Here is a 22,558-nt window from a genome sequence, read left to right on the forward strand (position 1 = left end):
AACCCCGTACCCAGGTATACCTTTCGATCGGGTAGATGCTCGATCAGTACGACTTGCTCCAGTTCCTCGACCGTCAATTTGGTGGCGTTGGAATCCTCGGGGATTATGAAGGATCGAGGGATCCAATATTCATCATCTTCGTTCGTTCCCTGCTTCTCCGATTGAGTCGAGGCTGGTAGCTATGGTTGCTATTTAGCTTTCTTTTTTCCTTTGGATTCCGATCCTTTTGTTGACGAAAGCGCCGATACCGGTATGACTTCATCGACTGCGAACATCTCTTTAGTAGCATGCTATTCCCCATACACCATTTTTACTCCATCCGGTGTTGGGAATTTCAGCATTTGGTGAAGGGTTAAGGGGACTTCCCTCATATTGTGAATCCATGGTCTTCCGAGCAGTGCGTTGTATCTCATATCTCCTTCGATCACATGGAACTTTGTTTCTTGAATAATTCCAGCTACATTTACTGGTAGGATGATTTCACCTTTAGTTGTTTTGCTTGCCATGTTAAAGCCATTGAGAATTCAAGCTGCGGGTACGATCTGATCTTGTAGGCCGAGCTGCTCCATGGCCCTCGATCGAATAATATTGGCTGAACTTCCTAGATCAATTAAAACACGTTTAACCTGAATTTTATTCATAAGGATAGAGATTACCAAAGCATCATTGTGGGTTTGTAAGATCCCTTCTGCTTCTTCATCATTGAATGATAAAGCGCCTTCTGGCACATAGTCTCGAGTTTGTTTTTCTCTGGTGATTGATACTTTAGTGCGTTTGAACACGAGACCTTGTGGAATATTGACCCCAACAATGATCATGTGAATCACGTGCTGTGGTTCTTCCTGCTCGTTTTTCCTATTTGCGTTTCTGTCTCTGATATGGTTTTTAGCTCGGGCGCTCAAGAATTCTTGAAGATGACCCTCGTTGAGTAGACGGGCCACCTCCTCCCTTAGTTGTCTGCAATCTTCAGTTTTATTACAATATGTACCATGGTATTTTCATGTTTGATTGAGGTTTCTTTGGGATGGATCGGTTTTTAGGGGTCTGGGCCATCTAGTATCTTTGATTCTCCCAATGGCTGACACAATACCTGATGTGTCGATGCTGAAGTTGTATTATGACAATCGTGGTGCTTATGTGGGATTGACATGTTTATCGAAGCCACTTTTTCTCATGAGCCCTCGAGAGCTCTGTCTTCGATCGTTCCTTCGATCATTTTGAATGGGATTGTGTCCTGGGCTACTGTTTCTATGATCTGCGTTGTATGATAGATACCGATCTCTGCTCGATCGGGGTTCTCTATCGATATCCCTTTGAGTTCTGTCGACGGGCTTGTTTGGATAAGCGTAATCGGAAGGGGTCCCCAATTAATCATTCTCGACCCTGATCTTCGACTGGTACCGATTATGTACATCGGACCAGGTTACCGCTGGATATTCAATTAAATTCTGCTTTAGTTGTCGTGATGCCACTGAACTTCGTTCGTTCAAACCTTGAGTAAAGGATTGAACAGCCCAATCGTCTATGACCGGCGGTAGTTCCATGCGTTCTATCTGAAATCGAGATGTAAATTCCCTCAACATTTTGTTGTCTTTTTGTTTCACCTTGAAGAGGTCCGATTTTCTAGTCGCGACCTTTATTGCTCCGGCATGTGCCTTTACGAAGGAGTCTGCAAGCATGGCGAAGGAATCAATGGAATTAGGCGGCAAATTGTTGTACCATATCATTGCTCCTTTCGACAAGGTTTCTTCAAATTTCTTCAGTAGAACAGATTCAATCTCATCATCTTCTAAGTCATTTCCCTTTATTGCGCATGTATAAGAAGTGACATACTCATTAGGGTCAGTGGTCCCGTTGTACTTAGGAATTTCTGGCATTCGGAATTTCTTTGGAATGGATTTCGGTGCCGCACTCAGAGGGAAAGGCTTCTATACAAATTTCTTTGAATCCATACCTTTTAAAATCGGCGGCGCCCCCGGTATTTGGTCAACCCAGGAGTTATATGTCTCTACTTTCTTGTCATTTGCCTCAATTTTCTTTTCTCCCGATTTAATCCATTTAGTGATCTCCTCGAACATTTTGATAATGGCGGGGTCAGTCCCTGATTCGTTGACATTCGACCTTTCCGGCACAGGCTCGGTCCTTTGAACGACTTCTGGTTCGATCCTACTCGGTGTTCGGTGTTGATTTTGTAGTTGTGCTATAGCGGCCCGTTGAGCCTATAACATTTCGAATATCAATTGGAGGCTAACTCCACCATCTTCTCCGCCCTGTGTACCTCGACCACCTAATCGAACTTCCCTGTGTATACTACCTTCGGGCTCAACGCCCAAATTTGCATTTAGGGCGACATGTGAACTAACATCGACGAGATTTGCAATTGGTGCTCCCTCGAGGTCGGCTTGAGGCACCTCGATTTCTGGGGCGGCTATGTTGTCGTTTTCCCCGTGAAATCCAAGACTGTTGTCACCATGTGTAGGTGCTGCATGTGAGTTTGACATGTTTGTCCTAAAAACAAAGATTCTTACGAGAACAAGTGTAAAGCAGTGTGTGTTATTGAAATTAGTATTAAGCAATCACTATTATCCTTAGCCCCACGGTGGGCGCCAAACTGTTTACCCTTAAAATTGGATAACAATTAAACTTATAATGTGGATTTAAGGATACGTGATTTTACTTAATACTAATTGAAATATATGAAAATTAATGATAGAATTGTACAATAAAGTAAATCAAACCAGTATTTGAGTAGAACTAAACCCTTGAGTTAGAGTATCCTCGAACTAGTTGATGCAAGGACAATAAAAATACAATAAGCTGGAGAACAAGAGTGTGAGCGAGAAAGAAAATTATATTGCTTTTTTATCAGTTATCCCCAAAATGGTTAGAACTTCCCTTTATACAGTAGAGGAATTCTATATATGGTACAATTCTAATTACAAAAGGAAATCCCATGATTAGCTAAACAACCGTTCTTGATTCGATCCGTTCCAAAATTTCCACCATGATCTTCGACCAGTCACGGATATCTCGCTTTTCCGTTATTACGCTATCTTTGGTATTGCTCGATGCCTGTCTTGTCTGGTCTCGATTGTTGTCGGCCTCGATCTTAGCAGGTGTCTCGGATCCCGAGCTCGGTACCTTATCTTCGTGCCTTGACCCGATTCACTTCGGGTTGACCTTCGATTCAACTTCTTGGTCTCGGTTAGCATAGAAAAATCAGATGGGCTCGATTTTAACTGTATACAAATAGAAGATAGAAAGCCTGCCAATCATAAAATCTGTTAGAGGAATTAACGATCGTCTCAAGATCAATTATTTACTCTTATATCTGAGCATCTAATTCAGTGCTCTATAGTTTTTTAAAAACCTATCCCAACCACGAAGGCATGTAGTGGTGTCGAATTCCACTACTAGAAAACTGATAAAATTCGTAAAAAAAATACTGACCGAAATTGGTCAGAATATAAGTAAATTGGTCGCAAAAGTCAAAGAAAATATTTTTGACAATGAAAATAGTGGTCCCACAACAAAGATATACAATTTCCGACCGATTTCGGTTGGAAATTGGTCAATCTTTGACCAAGACATGGTCATACTTGCATTTTATCTATCAAAATAAGTTTTAATTAAAAACTTTAAAATAACCGACCGAAATCGGTCGGTATATTTAGAATTATTCTTTCCCGCCCAAGGCAATTGGTTTTTTAATATAACAAATTTATATATATATATAATTTACCAAACGAAATAAGTTTTAATTAAATTATCCCGACCGAATGCGGTCGATATTTCAATTTTAAAAATTTTAAATTATTAATTTAATGAATAAACCGACCGAAGTCGATCGGTTTTAGTTAATTTATATATATATATATATATATATATATATGTGTGTGTGTGTGTGTGTGTGTGTGTGTGTGTGTGTGTGTGTATTTTTTTTAATTTACTTTTATCTCTCTCTCTCTCTCTCTCTCTCTCTCTCTCTCTCTCTCTCTCTATATATATATATATATATATATATATATATATATATATATATATATATATATATATATGTACATAATATTTAATTGATTTAACATCCTATTGTAATATTCAATATTTAATTATATATATATACATACATACACACACACACACACACACATATATATATATATATATATATATATATATATATATATATATACACACACACACACACATAATCTTGAATGTTTTATTCTCGATCACCTTATTAGTACTTTGCTCGGATAATTTATTAGTGGATCAATTGAAAATTCAATTATATTCGATTAAAACTTATTACAACACATTTAAAAACAAAGTGTATAGTTCTATAAGATGTAGTGCTATATTAATATTTAAGTTTAGCAACAACACCATATGAATATAATATATATTAATATAGCATATGTTAATATAGCATTAATATGTATACATATGCTGTTGTTGCTAAAACTTAAGTATTAATATATATATAAAAGCTATCACTACAGGAAAAATAGTTTTTAGGGACGAGAAAACTGGTCCCTAATAGTCCAATTCTGGTCTCTAAAGGTCAATAGTGACTAGTAAAATCTGGTCGCCGCCAGTCGCTATAGGCTCCGCTTCTAAAAGTCAATAACGACGAGTTGAGTAGCGGGTCCTTAAAGAGTTTTTACAACCGGTATACTTCTGGTCCTAGAAGCACTTTTACAGACCACATTTCTGGTCTTAGACAAAGACACATTTGGTGCTTATATTTTTTTAGTGACCAGTTTGTACTGGTCCTATAAAGTTTTTAAGGACCAAAAACCTGATTGCTAAGCCTCTCATATCCAATTTATCCCCAAAATATTATACAATTTGCAACAATGATAATCAGCTTAATACAACATAATTATCAATAAAACCAAGCTTTTATATATATACTCATCAAGGTTAAATCACTAAGACCTTGATGGAAATTTCAATTACATGTCAAATACAAGGAGGGGGGCATATACCTTACCTCCTACATATTTCTAAGAATTCACACTTTACATACCACAACTATCAAAATATCCTCGCTATACAAGTTTGTCTAATACATTTCAAAATTCCTGCTGGTGTAGCATCTTGATGTGGACTTTGTTTGTCGAAGTAAATTACTGTTGTCGGTATTTTTCATGTCTCCATTAGGGTGATAAACTTTCGTGTTTTGTGTTCAACACCTTGCTGTTTGGATATATTTGGACATTTATCTTGTGCCTGCACTTATTAACAACACATATTAGCCTATACAACCCGAAAATAAATCCAAATGAAATAATTTACTATACATAAAATATTTTCAGTAATTCTCCATTTGGATGAAATACTCCACAATACTCAAATGAAATAAGGTACCAGTGAGTTATAGTAGTTCAGCTAATTCATATAAGCATGAAAATAAAATATTTGGATCATCAAAATTTCCAACTAGAGCATCTTTAGGACATCATAATAGCATACAAGTATCCCAATGTCTAAATTGTCTATTTCTCCAGCAAGAGCACATCTTACTTACGAAGAATTAACCACACAGTTTACTATCTTTCAAAGAAGCATGTTCTAACATTCAAGGAAGTAATTTCTTTACATATAGAGAATCATGTACATGAACAAGACATTGTACACAATTGCATAGCAGCTCAAACAGACAAAAATATTTCTTTCCTAAAACAACTCAAATACTTTACTTTCCAACTATTCATTGAGGTATAAATCTTGTTCACAAACTTTAATATCACTCAAGTCATGACAAATAACAGTCCACTCTGAGAGATAATAACAATGGAGAGGAACACACGCATATTGCATATTTCCCTCTCCTTCAAAGCATGTAATTTTCATATATACTCCAACTACATCCTTTCAAAATCTAAAAGCTAGATATCAATCAAATTGCATAAGTGATAGCTCAAGATAAAGGACATTACATAATCTGAAAGGATGAAACAGAAATCATCAATGTTATTGCCTTTCTCAAAAGACCACCAATCATTCTCCACATATGTTTCTATTCAAATAAAATAATTGTTGTATATTTCTAACATCATTCTTAACCTAAGAACTCCAACAGAAGATGTTCCTTAAGAACCATTTATTTGAAAAAGATCAACAAAATCATGAAAATCACAACAGTCTAAATGTTATTGTACTCTCACTGGATTGAAGGATTTTGGTGCTAATAGAGCAACATTAGAACCTGGGAACAAAAAATATTTGAAAAAGAACAAATGAGTCGAAGCTTACAAATCTATCCCTTGTCTCTGGGTTCAAAGACGAAATACTTCGCATTCACCTCAATATCAACTAATTTAATTTTAAGAACATATATAGAAATATCAAAAGACCAAAGTCATCAACTATTTAGGTTTTCTAAATTTCTTGATTTTGTTGATTTTTTAGGAAGCTCTAGCTACAAGATCTGCTAAGCTAACTACATTGGTTAAAGAAAACATACATTAAAGAAATACAGGAATCTTCAAATGTACGTCCATACTAATTTAACGCTGAACCAAGTAAACACCTCAAGATTACCCATCTACAAAAAATAATTTTAGTACTCCATCATTAACCTTAGAATACTACCCATGTAATAGTGTCCTATGGAATGGAATCGATGCCCTATGCGCCTAATATTCCACTTGCTAGGCAAGCCGAAGTTAGAGAATTATTAAGCCAATCCTTATTCAATTCAGTAAATAACAGCAAATAAGCTAAAATGAAATACAACGAGTGCGGAATAATATAAAAACTTCATTAATTACTACCACCCGGATCTGGAGTCACAATTCACGAACTTCTAGGATTTACTGCAAGTAAAAGTTCGAAAGAAATACAACTGTTTGAATGAAAGAAACAGTAAAAAAAACTAAAAAGATAGACGGGGACTTCAAGGTCTGCGAACGCCAATAGATCTACCTTGAGTCTCCGATGAACTAGTCCGAGCTGCTACACCTCTCGATCAACTGGGACCAATACCAAAATCTGCACTGGAAGTGCAAAGAGCAGTATCAGTACAACCGACTCCATGTACTGGTAAGTATCGAGCCTAACCTCGACGAAGTAGTGACGAGGCTATGACAAGGCACCTACATAACAAACCTGTGCAATTTAACAGTATATGTACAAATAACAACTAAACATGTACTATTGGGAGGAGGAACATGCTGAGGGGAATACGAGATAGAGAACTACAACATAATGGTAACTTGAATAGCCGATATACTATGAACCAATAAGAACAAGTAAACATAGTAAAGAAAAAATGCACGGCATCACCCTTCGCGCTTTTACTCTCAACCTCACCATAAAATCAATAGAAACGACACGACATCGCCCTTCGTGCATTAACTCTCATAATATGACACGACATCACCCTTCGTACATTAACACTCATAATATGGCACGACATCACCCTTCGTGCATTAACACTCACTATATGGTACGACATCACCTTTCGTGCATTAACACTCTCCCTTACCACTATGCAATGAACAAATAACAACATGGAGATAGAATAACAAGTACAAGCCTTACTTCAACATTTGGTTCCACAATATCAACCTCAACTTCAGAGTCAATACTCAATTATCACCAGAAGATCCGTAAACATGATAAAAATGATCAATTTAATAATACTAGTCTAAACATGGATAATATGAATAAAGGAAGCAATAATTGCAAGAAACCAAACCCCGCCCGCATGCTTTAACCCGACTACAATGCATAAGTACTCGTCACCTCACATATATGTTGTTCTCCAATATTTAAACCTGTAGCAAATAGACAAACAAGTCCTATTCCCTCAAGTCAAGGTTAACCACAACACTTATCTTGCTCCAAAGGCCACTCAATGCTCAAATACCACTTTTCCTCTAGAATCCACCTCCAAACCACTCATATCTATTCACAAATGACTCAATAATATCAAATATTGCTAAAGAAATCAATTACATTGCATAAATTTAGATTCTCCAAACTTTCCCTCAAAAAGTCAAAAAATCGACCCCGATCCCGCTTGGTCAAAACCCAAGGTTCGGACCAAAATTCATTTACCCGTTCACCCCCGAGCCCGATTATATAATTAGTTTCGGAATCCGACCCCAAATTGAGGTCTAAATCCCCAAATTTACAAAAAACCCCAATTCTTCCTAAATCCCTAGTTTTCTACCATGAAAGAATAAAGATTAGGGCTAGGAATTTAATGGGTGATGATAGAAATGGAAGAAAATGAGTTAAAGAGTACAAACCTATGATTTGATGTTGAGTTTTCTCTTCAAAATCGCACCTAGGCCGAGCTCTAATGGAGGGTTTATGAAAAATGGGTAAAATCCCGTTTTTGAAATGTTTTAAGGTTTGGGCGTCAGGCTTTCTTCGTATTCGCGAAGGGCCTGCCGCATTCGCGATGAGCCGCAGCCCGAGTGGCTTTCGCGTTTGCGAGTCCTCCTTCGCGTTCAAGAAGGCTGCTCCCCCTGGCCTTCGCGTTCGCGAGCCCATGCTCGCGTTCGCATATAAGAATGACTGACCCCTCCCCCAGGTCCCTAAAGCTTCGCGTTCGCGAGAAGCTGGTCGCGTTCGCGAAGGGTAAGGCCCCCATTGCTTCGCGTTCGCGACCCAGCTACCGCGTTCGCGATTAAGAAAATCACCCTGCCCAGTTTACTCTTCGTGTTCGCGATAGTACCGTCAGGAGCGCAAAGAAGAACACACCAGATAACAGCTGAAGCACAAAAAAACCAGATTTCTAAGTGAAAAAAGCTTTCGTAGCCTATCCGAAACTCACCCGAACCCTCGGGGATCCAAATCAATTATGCACACAAGTCCAAAAATGTTACAACCTAAATTCGTGTACCTTAGATCATGCCGTAAGTTAGTCAACGTAAATCCGAGAAGAGCTTGTCTTTGAGATGATAAGAAATTAATCCTATTGGTCTTAAACGATACAAGGGTGTATAAGAGTGGTTAATAATTATTAGAAGTTAAACGAATCAAGGATGTTGTAACCCGTATTTTCGGGTAAAACTAGAGGTGCTTAATTTTCCCAAGAGGTCATGTTTTAATGTATTTGAATCATATAATATCCGTATCATAAGTCTTAAAGTCAAGCGAGTTATGAAACAAAAGTCGATAAAAGTTGTCGCAACTTACGTTTATAATTTTACTTAAACTTTAGGTTGGTTGGTGGACTGTTTTGGGAGGCTCAATATGATTATTGTTGATGTTGTTTGGGCTGTTTGGTGATTGCCTTGACTTGTGGGAAGTCATATAAATAGGGAAAGTTCTGTCCGTTTCATCATAAAATAGGTTGCGGTCGATACATAATAGTTATGATGCTTAAACGATTACGATAGTGTCATTTGTCTTATTGTAGACTAAGGAGTCATGACATTTGCATAGCTTGAGGTTGGGCAGTATATACAAGGCATGTGAGGCTATCCCCCTTCATTCTTTTGCACGACTCCGATTGTACATAAAGTAATGAATGAGCTTCCAAAGATACTCTACTCTTCGAAGCTAAAGTACTTACATTGTTGACCTTCTTATGGAACGATTGATGTTGATGTTACATCTCTTATTCTTATGTTATCAATATTGTTGGTACTTCCTGATTCTTATAAGATTCTTGACGAAGAGTTAATCCTAATAACGTGTACGGAGGATACCAACCTTACGTCACTCCGGAAGGTTCAAAATGTGATTTCAATGAGTCCAGCACGCATCATATATATATATGTATCTATTTTACTCTACCGAGCCGCGCTATAGTCAGCCGGCTATGGCACCTATTGTGCAACCACTGATCAGTTGGGTTTTACCGAGCTTCACGTGGCCGGGTACGATTCTACCGAGTCTTATGATGGCCGGGTATTTTTTACCGAGCCTATTACGGCTGGGTACAATATGATGATGATGATGCCCACAGAGGCATATGTTTTAAAAGTTTATGTATATATATATGTATGTATCATGCATTTCATGTCAATAGCCCTCAGAGGTACCCAGATGTCACATGTTGTATATCCCCTATCTTTGTTTACAATACTGTTCTTACTTATGCTTTCTTGCCTTACATACTCAGTACTTTATTCGTACTGACATTTTTTTTATTTGTGGACGCTGCATGCCGTGCTGCAGGTCCTGATAGACGGGTAGACGCAGCCCCCTCACCACAGTAGGCTGCCCAGTTCAACGGTTATTGGTGAGATCCCTTCTCCGGACTTGCCGTGGTCTTGGTATGCATTTTTGTTATAGACATTATGGGTATGTCGGGGCCCTGTTCTGGCAATGTTGCAGCACTTATGTTCTTTTAGAGGCTCATAGACAGGTGTCGACTCATGTATGGTTTGGAATGCCTTGTCGGCTGATTTTTGTTGTATAGTATTTCATGGCAGCGTGGTAGCTCGTATCTTATATATAGTTTCTTGACAGTCTTGTCGTCCCATGTTATGTATGTTCAAGCCATTATCTTTCATTGTTGGCTGTTCATGATCCATGTTTACCATTTATATTGATCTCGTCGGCCCTTAAAGATAATAAGGAAGGTTAGATAAAATGTACGTTGGTGCTCGGTAAGTATGGCCCGGGTGCTAGTCATGACCCTCCAATTGGGTCGTGACAAAAAACCTCATACGAACTCGCCCGCGCAAACAAAACACCAAAATAACTTCTAGAACTACGAATCGAACGCTAAATCAAATGAAATTTTCAAGAAAACTTCTATTTTCACAACCGAACGTCCGAATCACGTCAAATCAACTCCGTTTCTCACCAAATTTCACAGATAAGTCATAAATATAATAATGGACCTATACCGGGCTCTAGAACCAAAATACAGACCCGGTATCGACAGGACCAAATATCAGTCAATTCTAAAAATTATTAAACTTTCAAACTTTTAATTTTCCATCAAAATTCCATATCTCGAGCTAGGGACCTCAGAATTCGATTCCGGGCATACGCCCAGGTCCCAAATTACGATACAGACCTACCGGGACCGTCAAAATATGGATCCAGGTCCGTTTGCTCAAAACGTTTACTAAAGTCAATTTAAATGAATTTCTAAGGCAAAATTCTTATTCTTATCAGTATTTAACATATAAGCCTTACAGCAGAATACTTGGATTGCGCACGTAAATCGAGGAAGACTAAAATGAGGTTTTTGAGACCTCGAAACATAGAGTTAGGTTCTAAAATATAAGATGACCTATCGGGTCATCACATTCTCCACCTCTAAAACAACCGTTCGTCCTCGAACAGACATAAAAAAGTACCTAAACTGGTGAAAAGATGTGGATATCTACTCCGCATATCTGACTCGGACTCCCAAGTAGCTGCCTCAACGGGCTGACATCTCCACAGCACTCGAACTGAAGAATAACTCTTAGACCTCAATTGTCGAACCTGCCAGGCTAGAATAGCCACCGGCTCCTCCTCGTAAGTCAAATCCTTGTCCAACTGGACAGAACTGAAATCTAACACGTGGGACGGATCGCCGTGATACTTCCAAAGCATGGACACGTGGAACACCGGATGAACTGGTGATAACCCCGGTGGCAACGCAAGCCTGTAAGCCACCTCTCCCACTCTCTCCAGAATCTCAAAAGGTCCGATATACCTAGCGCACAACTTGCCCTTCTTTCCGAACCTCATTACACCCTTCATGGGTGATACCTGAAGCAACACTCTCTCACCGACCATGAATGCAACATCACAAACTCTGCGATCGGCATAACTCTTCTGCCTGGACTGAGCTGTGCGAAGTCGATCCCGAATAATCTTGACTTTATCCAAGGCATCCTATTCTAGATCTGTACCCAACAACCGAGCCTCCCCCGGCTCGAACCACCCAACTGGCGACCGGCACTGCCTACCGTATAATGCCTCACAGGGAGCCATCTGAATGCTCGACTAGTAGCTATTGTTGTATGCGAACTCTGCAAGGGGAAAGAACTGATCCCATGATCCTCTGAAGTCTATAACACATGCGCGGAGCATATCCTCCAAGATCTAAATAGTGCGCTTGAATTGTCCGTCCATCTGAGGATGAAACGATGTGCTCAACTCAACCCGCGTGCCCAACTCACGCTGTACTGCCCTCCAGAAGTGCGAGGTGAACTGCGTACCTCGGTCAGAAATGATAGACACATGCACACCGTGAAGACGGACGATCTCGCGGATATAAATCTCTGTCAACTGCTCCGAAGAATAGGTAACTGCCACAGGAATGAAATACGCTGACTTAGTCAGCCTGTCCACAATGACCCAAACTGCATCGAACTTCCTCTGAGTCCATGGGAGTCCAACAACGAAATTCATAGTGATACGTTCCCACTTCCACTCAGGAATCTCTATCCGCTGAAGCAAACCACCAGGTCTCTGATACTCATACTTTACTTACTGTCAATTTAGACACGGAGCTACATAAACAACTATATCCATCTTCATCCTCCTCCACCAATAATGCTGCCGCCAGTCCTGATACATCTTGGCGGCGCCCGGATGAATAGAATACCGGGAACTATGGGCCTCCTCAAGAATCAACTCACGAAGTCCATCCACATTAGGCACACAAACACGACCCTGCATCGTCAAAACTCCGTCATCTCCAACAGTAACCTGGTTGGCACCAGGCCTTCTTCGCGTTCGCGAAGGGCCTTCTGCGTTCGCGATGAGCAGCAGCCCGAGTGGCTTTCGCGTTTGCGAGTCCTCCTTCTCATTCGTGAAGGCTGCTCCCCCTGGCCTTCGCGTTTGCGAGCCCATGCTCACGTTCGCGTAGAAGAATGATTGACCCCTCCCCCAGGTCCCTAAAGCTTCGCATTCGCGAGAAGCTGCTCGCGTTCGCGAAGAGTAAGGCCCCCATTGCTTCCCATTCGCGACCCAGCTACCGCATTCGCGATTAAGAAAATCACCCTGCCAAGTTTAATCTTTGCATTCGCGATAGTACCTTAGCGAACGCGAAGAAGAACTCACTAGATAACAGCTAAAGCACAAAAAAACCATATTTCTAAGTGCAAAAAGCTTTCGTAGCCTATCCGAAACTCACCCGAGCCCTCCGCGCTCCAAACCAGTTATGCACACAAGTCCAAAAACCTCATACGAACTCGCTCGTTCGAACAAAACACCAAAATAACGCCTAGAACTACGAATTAGACACCAAATCAAATGAAAATTTCAAGAAAACTTTAAAACTTCTATTTTCACAACTGAACGTCCGAATCACGTCAAATCAACTCTGTTTCTCACCAAATTTCATAAACAAGTCATAAATATAATAATGGATCTGTACCGGGCTCTAGAATCAAAATACAGACCCGGTATCGACAAGACCAAATATCAGTCAATTCTAAAAATCATTAAACTTTCAAACTTTTAATTTTTCATCAAAATTCCATATCTCGAGCTAGGGACCTCGGAATTCAATTCCGGGTATACGCCCATGTCCCAAATTACGATACGGACCTACCGGAACTATCAAAATACGGATCCGGATCCGTTTGCTCAAAACGTTGACCGAAGTCAACTTAAATGAATTTTTAATGGTAAAATTCTTATTTTTATCAGTTTTTAACATATAAGCCTTCTGGAAGAACACCCGGACTGCGCATGCAAATCGAAGAATGCTAAAATGAGATTTTTGAGACCTCAAAATACATAATTAGGTTCTAAAATATAAGATGACCTATCGGGTCATCACATGTCTATTCCATCTCTCACAATAAATTGATTCATTATGCACTAAGTTTTCAAAGGTGTTTTGCCAATTAATGTTTTCACAACAGGAAACAAGACGAATGAACTAAACGGTACCTAGAAAACCAGTTAGCAGGGAGTACTTTCCTTTCCTAACACAACACATCATAGGTAGTTAAAGCCCTTTACTTGCTTAGCTGTGGTTTAACTTTTAAGAAGTGAATAGTATATATAAGCTACCAGATATAACTATTTTAAATACAACATTAGAATTACCCCATTCAATCATCATTATCCTCACCACACTGCTTATATAAATCTAAAAATAAAAAACATGAATATCTAGAATGAATAAATGAATTAAAACACCTAATGGGTCAACAAAATTCTACTAATTCTCCCTTTTTGACAAGGAATTGAACCAATTTACCTTATCGCAAAGGCCACAGTCACAACCTATTCCCATATTGCCTTAGTCCTCTAAACAAGTTCTTAGAACACTAATGGGCTTCTTTATATCAATGTGGTCGTTCATATATAGTGATTTTGGTTTTTCTTACTTCCTCTACAAAGTTGTCTCACATTTTACAATTTAAAGAAAAATTTGGACCGATATAAAAAAGAGAGAGGAAAATTTGGGAAATCTTGGCGGAAAAGATGGCATATGAACTAGTTTATTGCTTTAGAAACACCAAAAGATATTAGATAATTTTGGTTAAAGATCTTTTATTTTTTAGTTCCTTTTACCTCTGGATTAATAAAAACTGACATCTTTTTTTACTATATAAAAGTAAATTTAATCAACATTTAATTGTTTTTCTCACAATCCTTAGAATACAAATTAATGTTCACACATTTGCATTCAAAATGAAATTTCAAAAGAGAAACACTTTTGTTCCCTATATTCTTTTACTCTCACGAACATAACAACTACGGGGAAATATTACTATTCTTCATCCTCCTTGCCCACCACGCCCCAGCTTTGAATGAAACCCTATCAACCATCAGTGTTCAATATAATCGGCACCGAAGATCGTCATACTCAACAATCATTATTCAGTAAGAAAGAAAGTTTTTGGTTTTAAACCTAGAAACAAGAGAAAGAAAGAAAGAAAGATAGAGACATACATGTTCATATAGACAACTCTTGTCATCGCCGGTTTGTGAGTCTTCAGCCACTTCAGATAAACGCGTCGTGAGACAACCCTCGAGAAAAATTTGGAATAGTGATTTGTTAGGGTTTCATTTCGGGGGAAAACTAGAAGGAGTGGGTGGGGGGTGGGGGTTGATCTAATTTTTTATCGGATGTTTGAAGGGACACGCGGGAGGTTTAATTAATAGAAATTTTTTATATTGGTGCAAAATATAGGGACCAGATCTTTATTCTTTCGGTGATCAAGTTTTTGTCACGACCCAAATTCTCCCTCCGTGAAACGTCGTGACGATACCTAGTCTCTACGATTAGGTAAGCCTAACACTTGCGGAAATGAAATGAAAAACATAAAAATTTAACAACTAACAGTAACAGATATTTTAATAAGCAATTGAGATACCGCTCGGCATATACAATAATCAACTCTCGAAATATACATGACATTCCCAAGACCCGGAACACCGTAAGCCACAAGATTCAACGAAGTTATAACTATTCTATACATCAGTGTCTATAGAAATAAGAGAAGAATCAACATAGGGGAATAGAGGGGGACTTCGAGGATCTGCGGGCACAGGCAGATGTACCTTAAGTTCTCCGAAACAATAACAACTGCAACTAAGGATGAGGCTGGTAAAAGGAACCTGGATCCTGCACACAAAAAACATGTGCAGGAAAGGGCGTGAGTACACCACAGCGGTACCCAGTAAGTGCCGAGCCTAACCTCGGTCGAGTAGTGACGAGGTCAGGTCAGGCCCACCGGTATATAATAAATAAAGCAGGAAAATATAACAGTATAATAAGATACTGGAATTTAACAAAAAGAAAACACAGCGATATAACATAACAATGCATGGAATTAAGCGACATGGGATCTTCCGAGATACCGTTTCATAGTCCCAAAAGTACATATGCATGGACAACTCCCGAGGTACCCCCGTAGTCCCAAAAGTAAATATACGGGGGGATCTCTCGGGATACCGTCCCGTAGTCCCAAAAATAAATATGCAGGGGGATCTCTCGAGATACCGTCCCGTAGTCCCAAAGTAACACAGCGCAATAAATTACAAACGACAAGTACAACAAGAGAAATCTATAGTCTAGACTAAGTACAAGTCGGGAAAGAAGCAGGAATTCAATAGGCATGCTGCAAAGAGTTCAATTAAGCAAATAAGGCATGTAGACATGTTATTATAAGCTAACAGGGTAACTACGCATGCTAGTATATTCAATTAAGGTGAAAACATGGAATTTCTCAGTAAAATTTGGGTTTTTCAAAAATTAGCCCGTGTACGCACTCGTCACCTCGCGTACACGGCGTTCACATAGTAAAATTAGTACCAACTCCTAAGGGGATTTCCCCCACACAAGGTTAGGCAAGCCACTTACCTCAAACCAAGATCAATCAATCCGTAACAGTGCTCTTTCCACGAATATCCGGCTCCGAATGGCCCAAATCTAGCCAAAATCAATTACATACCATAAATACAACTATAAGAATTAATCTAATTAACGAATTCAAAGCTAAAGCAAGAAATTGGAAAATTGCCCTAAAAATCTTCCACGGGCCCACATCTCAGAATCGAGTAAAAGTCACCAATTATGAACACCCATTCACTCACGAGTTCACTCGTACCAAAATTATCCAAATCCGATGTCATAATCCCAATCAAAACCCAAAAATCTTAGTTGAAGAACTTCTTCCCATTTTTCCTAATTTTCAACCCAAATCGGAAATTAAATGATGAAATTAATGATAGATTTATGGGATATAACTAAAATCAAGTGTAAAATCATTACCCAATCGATGTCTCTGAATATTCCCTAAAATCTTGTCCAAATCCGAGCTCCCAAACTCAAGTTTTGATAAAAATGGCCAAACCCTCATTTTTGAAATGTTTAATATTGCCGAGTGATTCCTTAATCGCGATCGCGGAAATAGCCTCTTGATCGCGAAGAATAACTTTGCTGCTGTAATGACCTGGCCGATCGTTTTGAGTATTACAACCGTATTTCCCCATTTACTTCTTAAATTATATTTTATAGTTGTTGTGTGAATTACCGGGGTAATTGGTTCGGGTCTAGTGAGGTTTTTGAAGGAATTGGAACACTTAGTTCCAAGGTTTAAAGATTAAGTTAAAATATTGACCGGATGCGGACTTATGTGTAAACGACCTCGAATTCGAATTTTGATGATTCCAATAGCTCCGTATGGTGATTTTGGACTTAGGAGCGTGTGCGAATTTTTTTTAGAGGTCCGTAGTGGAATTTGGCTTGAATTGCCGAAAGTTGAATTTTTGGAAATTTTGACCGGGGGTTTGACTTTTTGATATCGGGGTCGGAATCCGATTCCGGAAATTTGAATAGGTCTGTAGTGTGAAATGTGACTTGTGTGCAAAATTTGAGGTCAAACGGACGTGATTTGATAGGTTTCGACGTCGTTTGTAGGATTTGGAAATTTATTAGGCTTGAATTCGTGAGTAGTTTGTATTTTTGAGGTTGTTAGGTATGATTTGAGGCCTCGAGTAGGTTCGTGTTATATTATGAAACTTGTTGGTATATTCGGACGGGGACCCGAGGGCGTCGGGTGAGTTTCGGATGGTTAACAGATTGAATTTTGAATTCGGAAGACTACTGGAACTGAAGCCTTCTGGTGTAATCGCACCTGCGGAAAAATAGTCGCAGGTGCGAGCTCGCAAGTGCGAGCAGGGGTGCGGTGAAGCGAGGTGCGCATGTGCGGAAGATGCTTCGCAGGTGCACAATCGCACCTGCGCGAGAAGGAACGCAGATGCGGGCAGAGGGGTGTGAGGCATTGGTCGCAGGTGCGAGGGAAAATTCCGCACATGCGTGAGCGCAGATGGGGACGGATGCGTGCAGAAGAGGAAACTGGGCAGGCGAGTGGAGTCCGTAAATGCGACGTTTTGCTCGCACAAGTGAATGCGCAGGTGCACAAATCCTGTCCGCAGATGCGGAAATCGCTAGGGCATAACCTTAATTTCGAGGGTTCAACATTTTCACCCATTTTCGGATTTTGGAGCTCAGGTTGGGCGATTTTGGAGAGGAAATGTTTCACGCAACTTGGGGTAAGTGTTCTTAACTCCCTTGTGATTATATTTCATGAATTAATCTTCATTTTTGGTGTAAGATTATTGAATCTTCAAGAGGAATAGAAGGAAATTTCTATAATGTCACAAAATGAATTTTTCATGTTTGAATACCGATTTGGAGTCGGATTTAAGTGAAATTAGTATGGTTGAACTTGTAATTGGATGGGTTTTTGTATTTTGTGAGTTTTGTCGGATTTCAAGACGTGGGCCACACGGGTGATTTTGGGGCGTAATTTCGGATTTTATGGAAAATATTACGGTTTTGATATGGAATTAATTATTATAAATTGTGTAGATTGAGTCAAATTATTGTGACTAGATTCGAGCAGTTTGGAAGTTGATACACGCATAATAGAATTTCTGGAGCATTGCTTAGCTTTCTCGACATTGGATTTGGCCTGTTCGAGGTAAGTAACTCTTCTAATCTTGGAGTTGAGGGTATGAACCCTGAATATATGTATTTTGTAAATTGTTGGGAGGTGACGCTCATGCTAGGTGATGGGCGTGTGAGCATGCACTATAGAAATTGTGACATAATTATTTCTGTGGAATTTGTAGTTAAATAATCTTGGCATTTTCCATGTAGTTTTATGAGTTAAAGATATTAAGCTGAAAAGTATATTAAAAATCATGTTGAGGCTATGTGCCAGTATTAATGGGACCCCCAGAGGTCATATTGCTGCGAATTATTTGTTTTAAATTGAAAATTCATACTCAATCATATTCATTTCATTGCATATCATATCTCAGTCTCTGTTATTTTTTATTGATACATCATATCATCATTTTTGGGCTATTTTTTATGACATTGTGAGCCCGAGAGACTAGAGAGATTGATGACTGAGTGAGGCCGAGGGCCTGATTTATGAGGATATTTATGGGATCGGGCTGCACGCCGCAGCATGTTTGATATCGGCCGAGGGCCTGATTGTGAGGATGAGTGTGGATCGGGGCTGCCCGCCTGCAGCATACTTTATTATTATAGCACGTGAGTTGTCCGTGCAGCACGTGAGTTGTCCGTGCAGATTATAGCGCTTGGGCTGAAGGAGCCCCTCCGGAGTCTGTACACACCCCCAGTGAGCGCAGGTACCTACTGAGTGCGAGTGCCGAGTGCTGAGTGACTGGGAGGCATGAGTGATTGTGAGGTATGCCCGAGTGGCAAGAGTGATTGTGAGGTATGCCCGAGTGGCAAGAGTGATTGTGAGGTATGCCCGAGTGGCACGAGTGACTGTGAGGTTTGCCCGAGGGGCTGTATATGAGTGATGTTCTGCCCGAGGGGCTGTTTATGATTTTATCACTGAGTTGCATCGCATTGGCATGCACACATGACATACATGCATAGAGATGTATTTTTTCTCATGCTGTACAACATCACATCATTCATGATTTCTCACACATTTTGACAGATGGGCATAGTGATGCATTTGTTTTACACGGGTTATCCGGAAGGAAAATGAAACATATTATTTATTATTGAAAAGATTTTTGGAGAAATTTATTGTTTTCAAACTATTCATATTATTGGCAACTTCGGCAAACGATTTGGGTTTTCACTGATGTATTTGAAAGAAAGAACTACTATTTTTGAAATCATTATTTGAATGAGTATTTTATCCCTGAGTTACTTCTGGTATTATTTGCTTTATACTATTATGGATTGTTGTGGACTATCGGTTATGGACCCGACCTTGGTAGAAGCTCGTCACTACTTTCAACCTATGGCTAGAATTGTTACTTACTCAGTACATGGGGTCGGTTGTACTGATACTACACTTCTGCACATTGCGTGCAGATGTCGGCTGTTGTTGTTGCTGTGCTCGATGGTTGCGGGATTTTTAGATGTACCTGCGTTCCTGTTGTAGCTGCCGCTTGTTCAGGGTAGCCTTAGATTTATAAAAGCTCTGTTTATGTATTATTCAAACAGACTATGTATTTATTTCATTTCCGCTTTGTATACTCTATTCTTAGAAGCTCATGATTTGTACTACCAGTTCTTGGGGATTGTATAAGATCAGGATATTTATTCACTTAAATTGCTTTAATAATTATCATTGAAATTGGTTAGTTGGTAATTGGCTTACCTAACGGGATGGGTTAGGTGCCATCACGACTAGTTGGATTTTGGGTCGTGACAATGTCGTATCAGAGCCCTAGGTTCATAGGTTCTACAAGTCATGAGCAAGTGTCTAGTAGAGTCTTGCGGATCGGTATGATGAAGACCATACTTATCTTCGAGAGGCTACAGGGCATTTAGGATATATATACTTCCCATCTTTCTTTCCTTATCGTGCGAGATTGATTCAACTTGAAATATAACTCTTTGAATTCCTTCCATGTATTCGTATGCGCACATGAGCGCTCAGTATCAGCTGTGCATCGCCAGAATATGATTCCATGAACGATGTTGGAGATGTGTATTCTGTGTTCTGGTGATGGGCAAGTCTGGAGGACTTGAGGCCAGGTTTAGACCGTAGTTTAAGCTCGATAGCTTTAGTTGTAACTCGTACAATTTGACTTATATGTCTGGTAATGATCCTACAGTGGAATTTGTGGCTCGATGAGCAGTGGAATGCAATGTGATGGGTATGATGTAACTGCGGGATGTGTTAAGACGATTTGAATATGACGAGAAGCATTTCTGTGAAAACTAAAAAAAAGTCCATTGGGTGCTTGATTTTCGTTTTGATGTGACGTACAGTCTCGAGTACGAATGTTTTGAAGGATATTTCACATTGTTAAATTTTGGGACAGACTAAATTCTCGTGTTTTGTTAATAAGTTTGGACTTGGAAAGATTTAGTGATTGCGTAGAAATTATGGCTGCGAAAATATATAACAAGATGCCAATTTGAGGCTAGGGAGGTGGGTTATCTCCTGGAGAGTAATCTACGTAGGTGTGTTCCTTCTAATGTGAGTGGAGGTGTATGTGTGGAGAGTTGAATTTGAATCTGGTTCAGAAAGTTGACTTGAGTGTCAAGAGAAGGATTGCGAGCTTAGCGGATGATTTGGGGTATTTTTATGGTTGGCATTGTATGAGCTTGAGAAGAATTTTTTGTTAAGCTGATGGAAGTATTAGGGCAGTAGTAGAGTATGGATATTGTGAGGACTTATACAGTGTGAAAATGTAAGATTTGAGTCTTGAAAGAAATTTTAAAGGTTGGAAATTAAACTCTAACGTTTATAGGCTAAGGTTAAATTAATGATTTTCAGTTGCATTGTGTAGTCAAGCCTATGTGGGATAGGGTGACGTGGGTTCACCCCCGGGTACGTGTGTGGTAAGATGGAACAGTGATTTGATGGCTTGGAAACAACTCTTGGCACGTTCGAGGACGAGCGTATGTTTAAGTGGGGGAGAATGTAACGACCCGGCCGGTCGTTTTGAGTATTACAACCGCGTTTCCCCATTTACTTCTCAAACTGTACTTTACAGTTGTTGTGTGAATTGTCGGGGTAATTGGTTCGGGTCCAGTAAGGTTTTTGAAGGAATTGGAACACTAAGTTCCAAGGTTTAAAGCTTAAGTTAAAATAGTGACCGGATGCGGACTTATGTGTAAACAACCTCAGATTCGAATTTTGATTATTCCAATAGCTTCGTATGGTAATTTTGGACTTAGGAGCATGTCCGAAAAATTATTTGGAGGTCTGTAGTGGAATTTGGCTTGAATTGCCGAAAGTTGAATTTATGGAAAGTTTGACTGGGGGTTTGACTTTTTGATATCGGGGTCGGAATCCGAATCCGGAAATTTGAATAGGTCTATAGTGTGAAATGTGACTTGTGTGCAAAATTTGAGGTCAACCGGACGTGATTTGATAGGTTTCGGCGTCGTTTGTAGAATTTAGAAATTTGGAAATTTATTAGGCTTGAATCCGTGTGTAGTTCGTATTTTTGAGGTTGTTAGGTATGATTTGAGGCCTCGAGTAGGCACGTGTTATGTTATGGAACTTGTTGGTATGTTCGGACGAGGACCCGAGGGCCTCGGGTGAGTTTTGGATGGTTAACAGATTGATTTTTGAATTTAGAAGACTGCTGGAACTGAAGCCTTCTGGTGTAATCGCACCTGCGGAAAAGTAGTCGCAGGTGCGAGCAGGGGTGCGCTGAAGCGAGGTGCGCATGTACGGATGATGCTTCGCAGGTGCGCAATTGCACCTGCGCGAGAAGGAGCGCAGATGCGGGCAAAAGGCTGTGAGGCATTGGTCGCAGGTGTGAGGGAAAATTCCGCACCTGTGTGAGCGTAGATGCAGATGGATGCACGCAGAAGCAAAAACTAGGCAGGCGACTGGAGTCCGCAAATGCGACATTTTGCTCGCACAAGCGAATGTGCAGGTGCACAAATCTTGTCCGCAGATGCGGAAATCGCTGGGGCAGAACCTTAAATTCTAGGGTTCAACATTTTCACCCATTTTCGGATTTTGGAGCTCGGGTTGGGCGATTTTGGAGAGGAAATTTTTCACGCAACTTGGGGTAAGTGTTCTTAACTCCCTTGTGATTATATTCCATGAATTAATCTTCATTTTTAGTGTAAGATTATTGAATCTTCAAGAGGAATAGAAGGAAATTTCTATAATGTCACAAAATGAATTTTTCAAGTTTGAATATA

General features: G+C 39.7%; 1 long non-coding RNA gene and 1 pseudogene across 1 annotated transcript; both read right to left on the reverse strand.

The window, feature by feature from the left end:
- Positions 1–22,558, reverse strand: part of LOC107787651 (proline transporter 2-like) — a 58,577-nt pseudogene that overhangs the window by 14,673 nt on the left and 21,346 nt on the right.
- Positions 4,929–14,986, reverse strand: LOC107787653 (uncharacterized). Its single transcript, XR_001648451.2, has 3 exons — positions 14,830–14,986; positions 6,934–7,004; positions 4,929–5,235 (listed from the first exon to the last, which is right to left on the reverse strand). It is a non-coding gene; the product is annotated as an uncharacterized LOC107787653 (long non-coding RNA).

This window comes from Nicotiana tabacum, chromosome 13 (genome assembly GCF_000715075.1).
Source record: "Nicotiana tabacum cultivar K326 chromosome 13, ASM71507v2, whole genome shotgun sequence".
Classification (NCBI taxonomy): Eukaryota; Viridiplantae; Streptophyta; class Magnoliopsida; order Solanales; family Solanaceae; genus Nicotiana; species Nicotiana tabacum.